This window comes from Scyliorhinus torazame, chromosome 4, assembly GCF_047496885.1.
Source record: "Scyliorhinus torazame isolate Kashiwa2021f chromosome 4, sScyTor2.1, whole genome shotgun sequence".
NCBI lineage: Eukaryota > Metazoa > Chordata > Chondrichthyes > Carcharhiniformes > Scyliorhinidae > Scyliorhinus > Scyliorhinus torazame.
Genome location: NC_092710.1, coordinates 68,241,994 through 68,259,638, shown reverse-complemented (window position 1 = coordinate 68,259,638; position 17,645 = coordinate 68,241,994). Strand labels below are relative to the sequence as shown.

At 53.6% G+C, this 17,645-nt stretch overlaps 1 protein-coding gene across 8 annotated transcripts in view; it reads left to right on the top strand.

The window, feature by feature from the left end:
- Window positions 1-6,206: 6,206 nt before the first annotated feature.
- The window catches only part of LOC140410282 (NACHT, LRR and PYD domains-containing protein 3-like), a 193,457-nt gene continuing 182,018 nt past the window's right edge, over window positions 6,207-17,645 (top strand). For all 8 annotated transcript variants that reach the window (XM_072498254.1, XM_072498253.1, XM_072498250.1 and 5 more), the window contains exon 1: window positions 6,207-6,308. The gene's annotated coding sequence lies outside the window, so the exon portion shown is untranslated. The remainder of the gene's footprint in view (window positions 6,309-17,645) is intronic.

Sequence of the window (17,645 nt, the reverse complement as noted above, 5' to 3'; positions counted from 1 at the left end):
TTCCCGAAAGTGGAGGAGCGGGGGGTGGTAGGCCTGGGGGCACCGATTGGGGTGGACGAGGTTATTAAGGGACTGGGAAGCATGCAAGCAGGGAAGGCCCCAGGACCAGACGGGTTCCCGGTGGAGTATTACAGAAAATATGTGGACTTGTTGGCCCCGTTGATGGTGAGGACGTTCAATGAGGCCAGGAAAGGGGGGACTCTACCCCCGACGATGTCGGAGGCGACGATATCGTTAATTTTGAAGAGGGATAAAGATCCGTTGCAGTGCGGGTCCTATAGACCCATTTCATTGTTGAACGTGGACGCCAAATTGTTGGCAAAGGTACTGGCATCGAGGATAGAGGACTGTGTCCCGGGGGTGGTGCACGAAGACCAGACAGGGTTCGTAAAAGGGAGACAACTGAATGTTAACGTGCGACGACTATTAGGGGTGATAATGATGCCCCCAGTGGAGGGGGAGGCAGAGATAGTGGCGGCAATGGACGCAGAGAAGGCATTTGATAGGGTGGAGTGGGAGTATTTATGGGAAGTGTTAAGGAGGTTTGGGTTTGGGAACGGGTTTATTAGCTGGGTTAGACTTCTTTATGGGGCTCCAACGGCAAGCGTAGTTACAGGTCGACATAGATCGGAGTATTTCCGACTATATAGGGGAACAAGACAGGGATGCCCGCTGTCTCCATTGTTGTTCGCGTTGGCAATTGAACCTCTGGCCATGGCGTTGAGAGACTCCAGGAAATGGAGAGGGGTGATTAGAGGGGGAGAAGAACACCGAGTCTCGTTATATGCGGATGACCTATTGTTATACGTGTCGGACCCAGCGGGGGGAATGATAGAGGTTATGCGAATTTTGAGGGGGTTCGGGGATTTCTCGGGGTATAGGCTAAACATGGGGAAGAGTGAATTATTTGTGATACATCCAGGGGACCAGAGTAGAGAGATAGAAGGCTTGCCTCTAAGGAAAGTGGAAAGAAACTTCCGATACCTGGGGATTCAGATCGCTAGGAGCTGGGGAACCTTGCACAGACTTAATCTGACACGGTTGGTAGAACAAATGGAGGAGGACTTCAAGAGGTGGGACATGCAGCCTCTATCGCTGGCGGGCAGGGTGCAAGCAATTAAGATGATGGTCCTCCCGAGGTTCTTATTTGTATTTCAATGTCTCCCTATCCTAATCACTAAGACCTTTTTTAATAAAATAGACAGGAGCATCACGAGCTTCGTGTGGGCAGGGAAAGTTCCGAGAGTAAGGAGGGGGTTCCTTCAGCGTAGTAGGGACAGAGGAGGATTGGCACTACCGAACTTGGGCGATTACTATTGGGCCGCCAATGTGGCAATGATACGTAAATGGATGATGGAGGGTGAGGGAGCGGCGTGGGAAAGACTGGAGAGAAAGTCCTGTAAAGGGACGAGTTTAGAGGCGCTGGTGACGGCGCCGCTACCGATCTCACCTAAAAAGTTTACCACGAACCCGGTGGTGGCGGCAACATTAAATATCTGGGGACAGTGGAGGCGACAGAGAGGGGTGCGGGGAGCCCTGGTGGGGTCCCCAATCAGGAACAACCATAGGTTCGCCCCAGGAAGAATGGATGGAGGATTTCAGAGCTGGTTCCAGTTGGGAATTAGGAGGGTGGGAGATTTATTTATAGATGGGACTTTTGCGAGCTTGGGAGCATTGGAGGAAAAGTATAAGTTGCCCCGGGGAAATTTCTTGAGATATATGCAGGTGAGGGCATTTACTAGACAACAGGTGAGGGAATTTCCATTGCTCCCGACACAGGGGATACAGGACAGGGTGCTTTCAGGGGTGTGGGTCGGAGAGGGCAAGGTGTCAGAGATTTACCGAGAGATGAGGGAAGAGGGGGAGGAGTCGGTGGGCGAACTAAAAGGAAAGTGGGAAGAAGAACTAGGGGAGGAGATAGAGGAGGGTATGTGGGCTGATGCCCTAAGCAGGGTAAATTCCTCTTCCTCATGCGCCAGGCTTAGCCTGATTCAATTTAAGGTGCTACATAGAGCACACATAACGGGAGCAAGATTGAGCAGGTTCTTTGGAGTGGAGGACAAATGTGGGAGGTGTGGCGGGAGCCCGGCAAACCACGCACATATGTTTTGGGCATGCCCGGCACTGGAAGGGTATTGGAAGGGAGTGACGGGAGTGATTTCGCGGGTGGTGAAGGCCCGGGTCAAACCAGGCTGGGGGTTAGCTCTATTTGGAGTTGCGGAAGAGCCGGGAGTGCAGGAGGCGAAAGAGGCCGACGTTGTGGCCTTTGCGTCCCTAGTAGCCCGGCGCAGGATCCTACTCATGTGGAAGGAGGCGAAACCCCCCGGACTGGAGGCCTGGGTAAATGATATGGCGGGGTTCATTAAACTGGAGCAGATAAAGTTTGCCCTGAGAGGATCGGCTCAAGGGTTCACCAGGCGGTGGCAGCCATTTCTCGACTACCTAGGGGAACGTTAGAGCGAAGACAGATGACCAGCAGCAGCAACCCAGGGGGAGGGGGGGGGGGGGGGGAGGGGGGGTTTAGTTTAGGTCAAAGATAAAGGGGTTATGTTACTTGTGTATTGTTTAAAATTTCTGTATTGTTATTGTTGCGTTTGCTTTGTAAGAGGGGAAAAATTGTTGTTTGGGGAAAAAAATTTCAATAAAACATTTATAAAAAAAAAAAAAAAAAAAAACTGACTGTAAAAGTTTCTATCGGTATGGAAAGAGAAAAAGACTGACAAAAACGAATGTCGGCTCCTTACAGTTAAAAATGGGGGACTTCATAACAGGGAACAAAGAAATGGCTGAGGAACTAAATTTGTACTTTGCTTCTGTCTTCACAAAGGAAGATGTGACTAATGTACCGGAAGTTCTGAGAAGCAGAAGTTTTGGTGAGGAGCTGAAGGAAATTAGTATTAGTAAAGAAATTATTTTGGGGAAATTAATGTGATTGAAGGCAGCCAAATCTTCAGGGCCTGATACTTTTCATCCCAGAGGACTTAAGGAAGGGCCCTAGAAATAGTACATCTATTGGTGATCATTTTCCAAAATTCTTTGGGCTCTGGAATGGTTCCTCCAGATTGGAGGGTAGCAAATGTAACCCCGCTAGTCAACAATGGAGGTAGGGAGAAAACAGGGAACTTTTGACCAGTAAGCCTAACGCCGGTAGTAGGGAAGTTGCTGGAGTCAATTAGCAAGGGTTTCATAGCACAGCATTTGGAAAGCAGTAGTGTAATCAGACAAAGTTAGCATGGATTTACGAAAGGAAAATCATGCTTGACAAATCTACCAGAATTCTTCTACAACTAGTAGAGTTGACCAGCGAAAACCGGTGGATGTGGATTACTTATAATTTCAGTAGGCTTTTGACAAGGTCTCACATAGCAGATTAATTTGTAAAGTTAAAGAGCATGGGATTACAGGTACTGTCTTGAGATGTATAGAAAACTGGTTGGCAGGAAGGAAGCAAAAAATTGGGATAATTTAGTATTTTTCTGCTTGGCAGGCGATAGCTAGTGGGGTACTGCAGGGATGTGCTAGGACACCAACTGTTCACATTATATATTAATGATTTACATGAAGGAACTAAATATATTATCTCCAAATTTGCAGATGATACAAAGTTGGGTGGGAGGGTGAGCTGTGAGTAGGATGCAGAGATGCTTCAGCGGGATTTGGAGAGGCTGAGTGAGTGGGCACATGCATGGTAAATGCAGTATAATGTGGATGAATGTGAGGTTATCCGCTTCGGTTGCAAAAATAGGAAGGCGGATTTTATTTGAGTGGATGTAAATTGAGAGTGGTGGATACTCAGTGAGACCTTGGTGTCCTCATGCATCAGTCACTGAAGGTAAGTGGCAGGTACAGCAGGCAGAAAAGAAGGCAAATGGTATTGGCCTTCAGAGGATTTGAGTATAGGAATAGAGATGTTTTACTGCAATTGGATAGGGCATTGGTGAGGCCACATCTGGAGTAATGTGTGTAGTTTTGGTGTCTTTATCTGAGGAGCGATGTTCTTGCTACGGAGGGAGTGCAGCAAAGGTTTACCAGGCTGATTCTTGGGATGGCAGGAGGATGTCATATGAGGAAAGAGAAAATAGGTTAGGATTATATTCATTGGAGTTTAGACGACTGAGAGGGGATCTCATAGAAACTTACAGAATTCTAACAGAATTAGACAGGAAAGATTCAGAAAGAATGTTCCTGATGGTGGGGAAGCCCTGAACTAGGGGTCATAGTTTAAGGATAAGGGGTAAACGTTTTAGGACCATTGAATAGAAACTTAGTTAGGCCACACTTGGAGTACAGTGTTCAATTCTGGTCGCCACACTACCAGAAGGATGTGGAGGCTTTAGAGAGGGTGCAGAAGAGATTTACAGAATGTTCCCTGGTATGGAGGGCATTATCTATGAGGAGAGGTTGAATAAACTTGGTTTGTTCTCACTGGAACGACGGAGGTTGTGGGGCGACCTGATAGAGGTCTACAAAATTATGAGGGGCATAGACAGAGTGGATAGTCAGAGGCTTTTCCCCAGGTTAGAGGGGTCAATTACTAGGGGGCATAGGTTTAAGGTGCGAGGGGCAAGGTTTAGAGTCGATGTTCGAGGCAAGTTTTTTTACGCAGAGGGCAGTGGGTGCCTGGAACTCGCTACCGGAGGAGGTGGTGGAAGCAGGGACGATAGTGACATTTAAGGGGCATCTTGTCAAATACATGAATAGGATGGGAATAGAGGGATACGGACCCAGGAAGTGTAGAAGATTGTAGTTTAGTCGGGCAGCATGGTCGGAATGGGCTTGGCGGGCCGAAGGGCCTGTTCCTGTGCTGTACTTTTCTTTGTTCTTTGTTCTTTGACCAAGGTGAGGAGAAATTTCTTCACCCAGAGTGGTGAATCTGTGGAATCCGCTAGCACAGAAAGTGATTGAGGCCAAAGCTTTGTGCAATTTCAAGAAGGAATTAGAAATAGCTTTTGGGGTAAAGGCATCAAAGACTATGGGGGGGGGGGGGGGGGAGGCGGGATTAGGGTATTAAACTTGGTGTGATCAGCCATGATCATAATGAATGGTGCAGTAGGCTTGAAGGGCTGAATATCCTCCTCCTGCTTATATTTTCTATGTTTCTAGGCGAACATATGTGAGGTGGGGGAGAAGGTCGTGAGGGCTGGTGTGGTGGTGGGACTGGTAGGGCTGGAGCGGGGGAGGGGCGATTGCAATGTGGCAGCATTGGAGGCTGAGTGTGGTCATGGGCGGAGCGGTGGGCTATCTTGAATGGGCCCGGTTCAAGGCATGATTAAGTGAGGCAGAACTGGTGTGAAATGATGGCAGGCTGTATAGTGCAGAATGGCGAGTGATTGTGAGGCTGAGCAGGGAGCAACGGGTGTCATTGTACAAGGACGACCTGATGTTGTTTGTGTTGGACCACTGGAGAGTACGGCAGAACCATGGGCCTATTAAGAGAGGTTTGGGGCCTTCTCCAGGAAGAGTAAGGTGAATGAGGGGGGAGCGGGGAGGCACTTTTGGGGCATTGCAGTTTCAGGTAGTTAGAGAGATGTTTAGGTATTTGGGGATTCAGCTGATGTGAGAATGGGTGACGATGCACAGGTGGAATTTGACAGCGTCAGTGGAGGAGGTTAAGGGGGATTTTAAGAGGTGGGAAACTTTGCACTCAACGCAAGCAGGGAGGGTGCAGGTGGTAAAGATGAATGTGCTCCAAGGCAGTCTAATGCAAAAAAGCAGCACTCCAGTACAGTCTCCATCGTCTCTTTCCACATCGACTCTATGCCATCTCCATTATCCCTTTTCCCAGCTACGACCCCAATGTCTCACTCCATCCTTGGTTCCTTCTCCTTTTCCTGCCTCATTCTTTCACTCCACTGACATCTTTCTGATGACATTTCATCTCTTTGATGTAATTTCCCCTCTCTGAACCATTAAACCTGTTTTCATCTTCATAAAAGCTGCTGGATCTGACCATCATTTATAATATTTACTGCATTGAAATCTGGATAAACTTGGCTGATACTGCATTTCCTATTGGTTCAGAGTTCCTGATTGACAGCTGGTCTCACGAATCGGAAAAGCGGGGGCTTCAGGTCCTGCCTACGTCACTGAGCGGCCGCGTGGCAGTTCGGGTTCTCGAGCCTCGGCCGTTGAACCGCCAATGCGAGCGAGCCGGGGTTTCCCAGAGATGACCGCGATTCCTTCATTGCGCATGTGCATAATGTCAGCAGCCGGTGACGTATGGAGGAAGACAGCGGCGCTGCGCCTCCTGGGCGTGCGCAACTTCTGTTTCTGTTGATTTTACCATTTTCCGATAGTCATCTGATGTGGTACGAAAAACGTAACTATTTAGTATTATCGTCGGACTTTAGAGTATTCACAGGACAGTTATCGGAGAGTATTAATTTTATACGATATAATAACGACTTGTCCGGACCATTAATTTATTGGAGAGAAAATGGCGAAATTCTTCGTCCGACAATGAACACGGAGAAATCAACCCGGGGAGGATGGAGTCAGTGAGATCAGACAGTGTGTAACCCGGGGAGGATGGAGCCTGTGAGATCAGACAGTGTGTAACCCGGGGAGGATGGAGCCAGTGAGACCAGACAGTGTGTAACCCGGGGAGGATGGAGCCAGTGAGATCAGACAGTGTGTAACCCAGGGAGGATGGAGCCAGTGAGATCAGACAGTGTGTAACCCGGGGAGGATGGAGCCAGTGAGATCAGACAGTGTGTAACCCGGGGAGGATGGAGCCAGTGAGATCAGACAGTGTGTAACCCGGGGAGGATGGAGCCAGTGAGATCAGACAGTGTGTAACCCAGGGAGGATGGAGCCAGTGAGATCAGACAGTGTGCAACCCGGGGAGGATGGAGCCAGTGAGATCAGTCAGTGTGTAACCCAGGGAGGATGGAGCCAGTGAGATCAGACCAGTGTGTAACCCGGGGAGGATGGAGCCAGTGAGATCAGACAGTGTGTAACCCGGGGAGGATGGAGCCAGTGAGATCAGACAGTGTGCAACCCGTGGAGGATGGAGCCACTGAGATCAGACAGTGTGTAACCCGGGGAGGATGGAGCCAGTGAGATCAGACAGTGTGTAGCCCGGGGAGGATGGAGTCAGTGAGATCAGACAGTGTGTAACCCGGGGAGGATGGAGCCAGTGAGATCAGACAGTGTGTAACCCGGGGAGGATGGAGCCAGTGCGATCAGACAGTGTGCAACCCGTGGAGGATGGAGCCACTGAGATCAGACAGTGTGTAACCCGGGGAGGATGGAGCCAGTGAGATCGGACAGTGTGTAACCCGGGGAGGATGGAGCCAGTGAGATCAGACAGTGTGTAACCCGGGGAGGATGGAGACAGTGAGATCAGACAGTGTGTAACCCGGGCAGGATGGGTCCAGTGAGATCAGACAGTGTGTAACCCGGGGAGGATGGAGTCAGTGAGATCAGACAGTGTGTAACCCGGGGAGGATGGAGTCAGTGAGATCGGACAGTGTGTAACCCGGGTCGGATGGAGCCAGTGAGATCAGACAGTGTGTAACCCGGGGAGGATGGAGCCAGTGAGATCGGACAGTGTGTAACCCGGGGAGGATGGAGACAGTGAGATCAGACAGTATGTAACCAGGGGCGGATGGAGACAGTGAGATCAGACAGTGTTTAACCCGGGGAGGATGGAGACAGTAAGATCAGACAGTGTGTAACCCGGGCAGGATGGAGACAGTGAGATCAGACAGTGTGTAACCTGGGGAGGATGGAGCCAGTGAGATCAGACAGTGTGTAACCCAGGGAGGATGGAGGCAGTGAGATCAGACAGTGTATAACCCGGGGAGGATGGAGACAGTGAGATCAGACAGTGTGTAACCCGGGCAGGATGGAGCCAGTGAGATCAGACAGTGTGTAACCCGGGGAGGATGGAGCCAGTGCGATCAGACAGTGTGCAACCCGTGGAGGATGGAGCCAGTGAGATCCGACAGTGTGTAACCCGGGGAGGATGGAGCCAGTGAGATCAGACAGTGTGTAACCCGGGCAGGATGGAGCCAGTGAGATCAGACAGTGTGTAACCCGGGGAGGATGGAGCCAGTGCGATCAGACAGTGTGCAACCCGTGGAGGATGGAGCCAGTGAGATCCGACAGTGTGTAACCCGGGGAGGATGGAGCCAGTGAGATCAGACAGTGTATAACCCGGGGAGGATGGAGTCAGTGAAATCAGACAGTGTGTAACCCGGGGAGGATGGAGCCAGTGAGATCAGACAGTGTGTAACCCGGGGAGGATGGAGCCAGTGAGATCAGACAGTGTGTAACCCGGGGAGGATGGAGCCAGTGAGATCAGACAGTGTGCAACCCGGGGAGGATGGAGCCAGTGAGATCAGACAGTGTGTAACCCGGGGAGGATGGAGTCAGTGAGATCAGACAGTGTGTAACCCGGGGAGGATGGAGCCAGTGAGATCAGACAGTGTGTAACCCGGGGAGGATGGAGCCAGTGAGATCGGACAGTGTGTAACCCGGGGAGGATGGAGCCAGTGAGATCCGACAGTGTGTAACCCGGGGAGGATGGAGCCAGTGAGATCAGACAGTGTGTAACCCGGGCAGGATGGAGCCAGTGAGATCAGACAGTGTGTAACCCGGGGAGGATGGAGCCAGTGCGATCAGACAGTGTGCAACCCGGGGAGGATGGAGCCAGTGAGATCAGACAGTGTGTAACCCGGGGAGGATGGAGCCAGTGCGATCAGACAGTGTGTAACCCAGGGAGGATGGAGTCAGTGAGATCAGACAGTGTGTAACCCGGGGAGGATGGAGCCAGTGAGATCGGACAGTGTGTAACCCGGGGAGGATGGAGCCAGTGAGATCCGACAGTGTGTAACCCGGGGAGGATGGAGCCAGTGAGATCAGACAGTGTGTAACCCGGGCAGGATGGAGCCAGTGAGATCAGACAGTGTGTAACCCGGGGAGGATGGAGCCAGTGCGATCAGACAGTGTGCAACCCGTGGAGGATGGAGCCAGTGAGATCAGACAGTGTGTAACCCGGGGAGGATGGAGCCAGTGAGATCAGACAGTGTGTAGCCCGGGGAGGATGGAGTCAGTGAGATCAGACAGTGTGTAACCCGGGGAGGATGGAGCCAGTGAGATCAGACAGTGTGTAACCCGGGGAGGATGGAGACAGTGAGATCAGACAGTGTGTAACCCGGGCAGGATGGAGCCAGTGAGATCAGACAGTGTGTAACCCGGGGAGGATGGAGCCAGTGAGATCAGACAGTGTGTAACCCGGGGAGGATGGAGCCAGTGAGATCAGACAGTGTGTAACCCGGGGAGGATGGAGCCAGTGCGATCAGACAGTGTGTAACCCAGGGAGGATGGAGTCAGTGAGATCAGACAGTGTGTAACCCGGGGAGGATGGAGCCAGTGAGATCAGACAGTGTATAACCCGGGGAGGATGGAGCCAGTGAGATCAGACAGTGTGTAACCTGGGGAGGATGGAGCCAGTGAGATCAGACAGTGTGTAACCCAGGGAGGATGGAGCCAGTGAGATCAGACAGTGTATAACCCGGGGAGGATGGAGACAGTGAGATCAGACAGTGTGTAACCCGGGGAGGATGGAGCCAGTGCGATCAGACAGTGTGTAACCCGGGGAGGATGGAGCCAGTGAGATCAGACAGTGTGTAACCTGGGGAGGATGGAGCCAGTGAGATCAGACAGTGTGTAACCCAGGGAGGATGGAGCCAGTGAGATCAGACAGTGTATAACCCGGGGAGGATGGAGACAGTGAGATCAGACAGTGTGTAACACGGGCAGGATGGAGCCAGTGAGATCAGACAGTGTGTAACCCGGGGAGGATGGAGCCAGTGCGATCAGACAGTGTGCAACCCGTGGAGGATGGAGCCAGTGAGATCCGACAGTGTGTAACCCGGGGAGGATGGAGCCAGTGAGATCAGACAGTGTGTAACCCGGGCAGGATGGAGCCAGTGAGATCAGACAGTGTGTAACCCGGGGAGGATGGAGCCAGTGCGATCAGACAGTGTGCAACCCGTGGAGGATGGAGCCAGTGAGATCCGACAGTGTGTAACCCGGGGAGGATGGAGCCAGTGAGATCAGACAGTGTATAACCCGGGGAGGATGGAGTCAGTGAAATCAGACAGTGTGTAACCCGGGGAGGATGGAGTCAGTGAGATCAGACAGTGTATAACCCGGGGAGGATGGAGACAGTGAGGTCAGACAGTGTGTAACCCGGGCAGGATGGAGCCAGTGAGATAAGACAGTGTGTAACCCGGGGAGGATGGAGACAGTGAGATCAGACAGTGTGTAACCCGGGGAGGATGGAGCCAGTGAGATCAGACAGTGTGTAACCCGGGGAGGATGGAGCCAGTGCGATCAGACAGTGTGTAACCCGGGGAGGATGGAGTCAGTGAGATCAGACAGTGTGTAACCCGGGGAGGATGGAGCCAGTGAGATCAGACAGTGTATAACCCGGGGAGGGTGGAGACAGTGAGATCAGACAGTGTGTAACCCGGGCAGGATGGAGCCAGTGAGATCAGACAGTGTGTAACCCGGGGAGGATGGAGCCAGTGAGATCAGACAGTGTGTAACCCGGGGAGGATGGAGCCAGTGAGATCAGACAGTGTGTAACCCGGGAGGATGGAGCCAGTGCGATCAGACAGTGTGTAACCCGGGGAGGATGGCGCCAGTGAGATCAGAAAGCATGTAACCCGTGGAGGATGGGGCCAGTGGGATCAGACAGTGTGTAACCCGGGGAGGATGGAGCCAGTGACATCAGACAGTGTGTAACCCGGGGAGGATGGAGACAGTGAGATCAGACAGTGTGTAACCCGGGGAGGATGGAGACAGTGAGATCAGACAGTGTGTAACCCGGGCAGGATGGAGCCAGTGAGATCAGACAGTGTGTAACCCGGGGAGGATGGGGCCAGTGGGATCAGACAGTGTGTAACCCAGGGAGGATGGAGTCAGTGAGATCAGACAGTGTGTAACCCGGGGAGGATGGAGTCAGTGAGATCAGACAGTGTGTAACCCGGGGAGGATGGAGCCAGTGGGATCAGACAGTGTGTAACCTGGGGAGGATGGAGCCAGTGAGATCAGACAGTGTGTAACCTGGGGAGGATGGAGCCAGTGAGATCAGACAGTGTGTAACCCAGGGAGGATGGAGCCAGTGAGATCAGACAGTGTATAACCCGGGGAGGATGGAGACAGTGAGATCAGACAGTGTGTAACACGGGCAGGATGGAGCCAGTGAGATCAGACAGTGTGTAACCCGGGGAGGATGGAGCCAGTGCGATCAGACAGTGTGCAACCCGTGGAGGATGGAGCCAGTGAGATCCGACAGTGTGTAACCCGGGGAGGATGGAGCCAGTGAGATCAGACAGTGTGTAACCCGGGCAGGATGGAGCCAGTGAGATCAGACAGTGTGTAACCCGGGGAGGATGGAGCCAGTGCGATCAGACAGTGTGCAACCCGTGGAGGATGGAGCCAGTGAGATCCGACAGTGTGTAACCCGGGGAGGATGGAGCCAGTGAGATCAGACAGTGTGTAACCCGGGGAGGATGGAGTCAGTGAAATCAGACAGTGTGTAACCCGGGGAGGATGGAGTCAGTGAGATCAGACAGTGTATAACCCGGGGAGGATGGAGACAGTGAGATCAGACAGTGTGTAACCCGGGCAGGATGGAGCCAGTGAGATCAGACAGTGTGTAACCCGGGGAGGATGGAGACAGTGAGATCAGACAGTGTGTAACCCGGGGAGGATGGAACCAGTGAGATCAGACAGTGTGTAACCCGGGGAGGATGGAGCCAGTGCGATCAGACAGTGTGTAACCCGGGGAGGATGGAGTCAGTGAGATCAGACAGTGTGTAACCCGGGGAGGATGGAGCCAGTGAGATCAGACAGTGTATAACCCGGGGAGGATGGAGACAGTGAGATCAGACAGTGTGTAACCCGGGCAGGATGGAGCCAGTGAGATCAGACAGTGTGTAACCCGGGGAGGATGGAGCCAGTGAGATCAGACAGTGTGTAACCCGGGGAGGATGGAGCCAGTGAGATCAGACAGTGTGTAACCCGGGAGGATGGAGCCAGTGCGATCAGACAGTGTGTAACCCGGGGAGGATGGAGACAGTGAGATCAGACAGTGTGTAACCCGGGGAGGATGGAGTCAGTGAGATCAGACAGTGTGTAACCCGGGGAGGATGGAGCCAGTGGGATCAGACAGTGTGTAACCCGGGAAGGATGGAGCCAGTGAGATCAGACAGTGTGTAACCCGGGCAGGATGGAGCCAGTGATATCAGACAGTGTGTAACCCAGGGAGGATGGAGTCAGTGAGATCAGACAGTGTGTAACCCGGGGAGGACGGAGCCAGTGAGATCAGACAGTGTGTAACCCTGGGAGGATGGAGCCAGTGGGATCACACAGTGTGTAACCCGGGGAGGATGGAGCCAGTGAGATCAGAAAGCATGTAACCCGTGGAGGATGGGGCCAGTGGGATCAGACAGTGTGTAACCCGGGGAGGATGGAGCCAGTGACATCAGACAGTGTGTAACCCGGGGAGGATGGAGACAGTGAGATCAGACAGTGTGTAACCCGGGGAGGATGGAGACAGTGAGATCAGACAGTGTGTAACCCGGGCAGGATGGAGCCAGTGAGATCAGACAGTGTGTAACCCGGGGAGGATTGGGCTAGTGGGATCAGACAGTGTGTAACCCAGGGAGGATGGAGTCAGTGAGATCAGACAGTGTGTAACCCGGGGAGGATGGAGTCAGTGAGATCAGACAGTGTGTAACCCGGGGAGGATGGAGCCAGTGGGATCAGATAGTGTGTAGCCCGGGGAGGATGGAGCCAGTGAGATCAGACAGTGTGTAACCCGGGGAGGATGGAGCCAGTGCGATCAGACAGTGTGCAACCCGTGGCGGATGGAGCCAGTGAGATCAGACAGTGTGTAACCCGGGGAGGATGGAGCCAGTGAGATCGGACAGTGTGTAACCCGGGGAGGATGGAGCCAGTGAGATCAGACAGTGTGTAACCCGGGGAGGATGGAGTCAGTGAAATCAGACAGTGTGTAACCCGGGGAGGATGGAGTCAGTGAGATCAGACAGTGTATAACCTGGGGAGGATGGAGACAGTGAGATCAGACAGTGTGTAACCCGGGCAGGATGGGTCCAGTGAGATCAGACAGTGTGTAACCCGGGGAGGATGGAGTCAGTGAGATCAGACAGTGTGTAACCCGGGGAGGATGGAGTCAGTGAGATCGGACAGTGTGTAACCCGGGTCGGATGGAGCCAGTGAGATCAGACAGTGTGTAACCCGGGGAGGATGGAGCCAGTGAGATCGGACAGTGTGTAACCCGGGGAGGATGGAGACAGTGAGATCAGACAGTATGTAACCCGCGGAGGATGGAGACAGTGAGATCAGACAGTGTTTAACCCGGGGAGGATGGAGACAGTGAGATCAGACAGTGTGTAACCCGGGCAGGATGGAGACAGTGAGATCAGACAGTGTGTAACCCGGGGAGGATGGAGCCAGTGCGATCAGACAGTGTGTAACCCGGGGAGGATGGAGACAGTGAGATCAGACAGTGTGTAACCTGGGGAGGATGGAGCCAGTGAGATCAGACAGTGTGTAACCCTGGGAGGATGGAGCCAGTGAGATCAGACAGTGTATAACCCGGGGAGGATGGAGACAGTGAGATCAGACAGTGTGTAACCCGGGCAGGATGGAGCCAGTGAGATCAGACAGTGTGTAACCCGGGGAGGATGGAGCCAGTGCGATCAGACAGTGTGCAACCCGTGGAGGATGGAGCCAGTGAGATCCGACAGTGTGTCACCCGGGGAGGATGGAGCCAGTGAGATCAGACAGTGTGTAACCCGGGCAGGATGGAGCCAGTGAGATCAGACAGTGTGTAACCCGGGGAGGATGGAGCCAGTGCGATCAGACAGTGTGCAACCCGTGGAGGATGGAGCCAGTGAGATCCGACAGTGTGTGACCCGGCGAGGATGGAGCCAGTGAGATCAGACAGTGTGTAACCCGGGGAGGATGGAGTCAGTGAAATCAGACAGTGTGTAACCCGGGGAGGATGGAGTCAGTGAGATCAGACAGTGTATAACCCGGGGAGGATGGAGACAGTGAGATCAGACAGTGTGTAACCCGGGCAGGATGGAGCCAGTGAGATCAGACAGTGTGTAACCCGGGGAGGATGGAGACAGTGAGATCAGACAGTGTGTAACCCGGGGAGGATGGAGCCAGTGAGATCAGACAGTGTGTAACCCGGGGAGGATGGAGCCAGTGCGATCAGACAGTGTGTAACCCGGGGAGGATGGAGTCAGTGAGATCAGACAGTGTGTAACCCGGGGAGGATGGAGCCAGTGAGATCAGACAGTGTATAACCCGTGGAGGATGGAGACAGTGAGATCAGACAGTGTGTAACCCGGGCAGGGTGGAGCCAGTGAGATCAGACAGTGTGTAACCCGGGGAGGATGGAGCCAGTGCGATCAGACAGTGTGCAACCCGTGGAGGGTGGAGCCAGTGAGATCAGACAGTGTGTAACCCGGGGAGGATGGAGCCAGTGAGATCAGGCAGTGTGTAACCCGGGGAGGATGGAGTCAGTGAAATCAGACAGTGTGTAACCCGGGGAGGATGGAGTCAGTGAGATCAGGCAGTATGTATCCCGGGGAGGATGGAGCCAGTGAGATCAGACAGTGTGTAACCCGGGGAGGATGGAGACAGTGAGATCAGACAGTGTGTAACCCGGGGAGGATGGAGACAGTTAGATCAGACAGTGTGTAACCCGGGCAGGATGGAGCCAGTGAGATCAGACAGTGTGTAACCCGGGGAGGATGGAGCCAGTGAGATCAGACAGTGTGTAACCCGGGCAGGATGGAGCCAGTGAGATCAGACATTGTGTAACCCGGGGAGGATGGAGTCAGTGAGATCAGACAGTGTGTAACCCGGGGAGGATGGAGTCAGTGAGATCAGACAGTGTGTAACCCGGGGAGGATGGAGCCAGTGGGATCAGACAGTGTGTAACCCGGGAAGGATGGAGCCAGTGAGATCAGACAGTGTGTAACCCGGGCAGGATGGAGCCAGTGATATCAGACAGTGTGTAACCCAGGGAGGATGGAGTCAGTGAGATCAGACAGTGTGTAACCCGGGAAGGATGGAGTCAGTGAGATCAGACAGTGTGTAACCCGGGGAGGACGGAGCCAGTGAGATCAGACAGTGTGTAACCCTGGGAGGATGGAGCCAGTGGGATCACACAGTGTGTAACCCGGGGAGGATGGAGCCAGTGAGATCAGACAGTGTGTAACCTGGGGAGGATGGAGCCAGTGAGATCAGACAGTGTGTAACCCTGGGAGGATGGAGCCAGTGAGATCAGACAGTGTATAACCCGGGGAGGATGGAGACAGTGAGATCAGACAGTGTGTAACCCGGGCAGGATGGAGCCAGTGAGATCAGACAGTGTGTAACCCGGGGAGGATGGAGCCAGTGCGATCAGACAGTGTGCAACCCGTGGAGCATGGAGCCAGTGAGATCCGACAGTGTGTAACCCGGGGAGGATGGAGCCAGTGAGATCAGACAGTGTGTAACCCGGGGAGGATGGAGTCAGTGAAATCAGACAGTGTGTAACCCGGGGAGGATGGAGTCAGTGAGATCAGACAGTGTATAACCCGGGGAGGATGGAGACAGTGAGATCAGACAGTGTGTAACCCGGGCAGGATGGAGCCAGTGAGATCAGACAGTGTGTAACCCGGGGAGGATGGAGACAGTGAGATCAGACAGTGTGTAACCCGGGGAGGATGGAGCCAGTGAGATCAGACGGTGTGTAACCCGGGGAGGATGGAGCCAGTGCGATCAGACAGTGTGTAACCCGGGGAGGATGGAGTCAGTGAGATCAGACAGTGTGTAACCCGGGGAGGATGGAGCCAGTGAGATCAGACAGTGTATAACCCGGGGAGGATGGAGACAGTGAGATCAGACAGTGTGTAACCCGGGGAGGATGGAGCCAGTGAGATCAGACAGTGTGTAACCCGGGGAGGATGGAGCCAGTGCGATCAGACAGTGTGCAACCCGTGGAGAGTGGAGCCAGTGAGATCAGACAGTGTGTAACCCGGGGAGGATGGAGCCAGTGAGATCAGGCAGTGTGTAACCCGGGGAGGATGGAGTCAGTGAAATCAGACAGTGTGTAACCCGGGGAGGATGGAGTCAGTGAGATCAGGCAGTATGTATCCCGAGGAGGATGGAGCCAGTGAGATCAGACAGTGTGTCACCCGGGGAGGATGGAGACAGTGAGATCAGACAGTGTGTAACCCGGGGAGGATGGAGACAGTGAGATCAGACAGTGTGTAACCCGGGCAGGATGGAGCCAGTGAGATCAGACAGTGTGTAACCCGGGGAGGATGGAGCCAGTGAGATCAGACAGTGTGTAACCCGGGGAGGATGGAGCCAGTGAGATCAGACAGTGTGTAACCCGGGCAGGATGGAGCCAGTAAGATCAGACAGTGTGTAACCCGGGGAGGATGGAGTCAGTGAGATCAGACAGTGTGTAACCCGGGGAGGATGGAGCCAGTGGGATCAGACAGTGTGTAACCCGGGAAGGATGGAGCCAGTGAGATCAGACAGTGTGTAACCCGGGAGGATGGAGCCAGTGCGATCAGACAGTGTGTAACCCGGGGAGGATGGAGACAGTGAGATCAGACACTGTAACCCGGGGAGGATAGAGTCAGTGAGATCAGACAGTGTGTAACCCGGGGAGGATGGAGTCAGTGAGATCAGACAGTGTGTAACCCGGGGAGGATGGAGCCAGTGGGATCAGACAGTGTGTAACCCGGGAAGGATGGAGCCAGTGAGATCAGACAGTGTGTAACCCGGGCAGGATGGAGCCAGTGATATCAGACAGTGTGTAACCCAGGGAGGATGGAGTCAGTGAGATCAGACAGTGTGTAACCCGGGAAGGATGGAGTCAGTGAGATCAGACAGTGTGTAACCCGGGGAGGACGGAGCCAGTGAGATCAGACAGTGTGTAACCCTGGGAGGATTTCGCCAGTGGGATCACACAGTGTGTAACCCGGGGAGGATGGAGCCAGTGAGATCAGAAAGCATGTAACCCGTGGAGGATGGGGCCAGTGGGATCAGACAGTGTGTAACCCGGGGAGGATGGAGCCAGTGACATCAGACAGTGTGTAACCCGGGGAGGATGGAGACAGTGAGATCAGACAGTGTGTAACCCGGGGAGGATGGAGACAGTGAGATCAGACAGTGTGTAACCCGGGCAGGATGGAGCCAGTGAGATCAGACAGTGTGTAACCCGGGGAGGATGGGGCTAGTGGGATCAGACAGTGTGTAACCCAGGGAGGATGGAGTCAGTGAGATCAGACAGTGTGTAACCCGGGGAGGATGGAGTCAGTGAGATCAGACAGTGTGTAACCCGGGGAGGATGGAGCCAGTGGGATCAGATAGTGTGTAGCCCGGGGAGGATGGAGCCAGTGAGATCAGACAGTGTGCAACCCGTGGAGGATGGAGCCAGTGAGATCAGACAGTGTGTAACCCGGGGAGGATGGAACCAGTGAGATCGGACAGTGTGTAACCCGGGGAGGATGGAGCCAGTGAGATCAGACAGTGTGTAACCCGGGGAGGATGGAGTCAGTGAAATCAGACAGTGTGTAACCCGGGGAGGA